This window comes from Lepisma saccharinum, chromosome 1, assembly GCF_977018435.1.
Source record: "Lepisma saccharinum chromosome 1, izLepSacc3.1, whole genome shotgun sequence".
Taxonomy (NCBI): domain Eukaryota; kingdom Metazoa; phylum Arthropoda; class Insecta; order Zygentoma; family Lepismatidae; genus Lepisma; species Lepisma saccharinum.
The window spans coordinates 216,618,344-216,620,579 of record NC_139229.1 but is presented as its reverse complement, the minus strand read 5'-3'; the positions used below and the strand labels follow the sequence as shown (position 1 = coordinate 216,620,579).

The 2,236-nt window shown below is 35.4% G+C and overlaps 1 long non-coding RNA gene across 1 annotated transcript; it reads left to right on the top strand.

Moving 5' to 3' along the window:
* The first annotated feature begins 539 nt into the window (after positions 1–539).
* Positions 540–1,646, top strand: LOC145991838 (uncharacterized). The gene is made up of 3 exons (XR_014442101.1): positions 540–577; positions 1,154–1,202; positions 1,565–1,646. It is a non-coding gene; the product is annotated as an uncharacterized LOC145991838 (long non-coding RNA).
* The last annotated feature ends 590 nt before the right edge of the window (positions 1,647–2,236 follow it).

The following is a 2,236-nucleotide window of genomic DNA, read 5'->3' as shown; positions in this document are numbered from 1 at the left end:
TACATAAAATAATAGTTACGAAGGTTGCAACCTATCCATTTAGTGGTACGGATAAAGAATTATAAGTCAGATGTTCTCTGATTGATTTCAATGGCAACATTTGGATTGTTCTCTTGTCTATTTCACAAAAATTAATATAAAGGATCTAAGCTGATATAAAGTTACAAAAATTTAGTGTAAAATATTCTTAATTACAAGAGTCTCCATTTATGTTTTATAACTGTTGTTATGAAATTTGAAGATCTCCACACCTCTAAGTAGGATTGTTGGATGGAGACTGGCAGTCGGGAGATAGGCCAAGGCCCTTCGAGGGCTGTAGGGCCATCGGTTATAATTATGAAATTTTTCAACAAATCTCTCTCCAATAGTGCAGGTATTCTTGCATGTAACAATATCCGGATGGCGAAATCATCAAGGCAGGAAGCGATTTCTGGAGAGGAATGAAAGGCCAAGGACAAACTGCGATTTCTTCCAGCGGTCAGCTTCCTGATTACATTGGTATATAAGGAGCCTCAATACATTTTTTCATCACTAACTAATTCAACTACAAAGAGAACAAATGGCCTTCAAGAGCGTGGTAAGTATTATTTGTGAACAAGTATAATGTATGTAATATCCTAGGTTCGCTATCTCAGTGATCGTTCAAAGTCTTCCTGCACTGCAATACACACACACACACACACACACACACACACACACACACACACACACACACACATACACACACAAATAATTATGTTATATGGTATGGAATATCTGACATAAAATAAAATTCATATAATTTAAAATTAAAAATAGCTACCTAGGTATATTCTATCATTTGTTTCCTTACAATAACACTATGAAAAAAGATGATAAATTTCATTAATCTATACAACACCAACGCCCGAAAAGAGGCAGAAGGTCATTATCTCTATGTCGATTAATCCGTCTCACTTACCACTCCATCACAATAGATCTGACAATTTTAGTAATACGTAGAATGAACGTGTACCTAAAAATACATTTTGAAGATAACATTTAGGTTATATTAGATAAGATTGTTCTCCTATAAAATATCCAAGCGACATGTTCCTATTATAGCTTACTGTATTACATTTGATTATAGAGTTAGTGTACGATCTTTATAAACATATCCTTTTCTCATTTACAGATGTCCATCTTCGCCGTTGCTTTGATGATGATCATTGGATCAACCTATGGTGAGTATACATTCAATTGACTTTTAGTTCACACTAGAAGAATCTATATACCTTAAATAAATATAAAGGCATAACTTGTAGAAAAGGGAAGAAGATTTGTTCCTTCTTGATTCATAACATATTTTGGAAATGAATTAATTGAACTAGTTGATTATATTTTAAATTCCATTTCAAAGTCGTTCTTCAGCTATAGCAAATTCTAATTTATTTTAATTTAGCAAAATTATCACCTCATGTGAGTACGAACAGTTTACAGAAATGTATATTTAATTTGACAAACTGTACTACTTTCTTTATAACTTGAATTCAATATCTATTGGTATAAAAAATGACCCAATCATGATGTTTCTCTTGAATTCTAGCTGTAGGAATCACCGGAGTGAGCAGCCAGAACAACAACAAAATCGCCATCGCCACTCACCCTGTTGTTGGCTATGGTCCTGGAGGTTACGGAGGATACGGTCTTGGAGGCTTGGGAGGATACGGACTTGGAGGATACGGAGGATACGGTCTTGGAGGCTTGGGAGGATACGGTCTTGGAGGTTACGGAGGATACGGTCTCGGAGGATGGGGAGGTTATGGTGCTGGTCTTGGCTACGGTCTCGGCGGCATTGGATACGGATATTACGGTTAATTTACCTTAGACAACATTATGAATTGTTTGTCATCTATAGCCTTTAAACAGTTGAAAATAAACTGATACGAATTGAGCAATAAGCCTTAATGTATTCCTTAATTTACACTACCCTAACTTACTTTAATTTTAATGCAGTCCTTACATTTCCTCATCATAAGGATAAATATCCACAGAATTAGATCATAGTCTAGTAAAACGTGACTTTAGTTTGTGCGTCACCCTATTGTGTGCATTGAGTTACTTTCTTTTGCAGAGGAATCATATTGCGTGACTGATGAGATGATGTAAAGAAAGTGTTGGAAATCAGATCTTTGACGTGCAGTATATGCTCACAATAACATACTTTTCATGGTTTTCCAAAGCAAGAGTAGAGGGTACTATCTCTATGGTCTAAAAC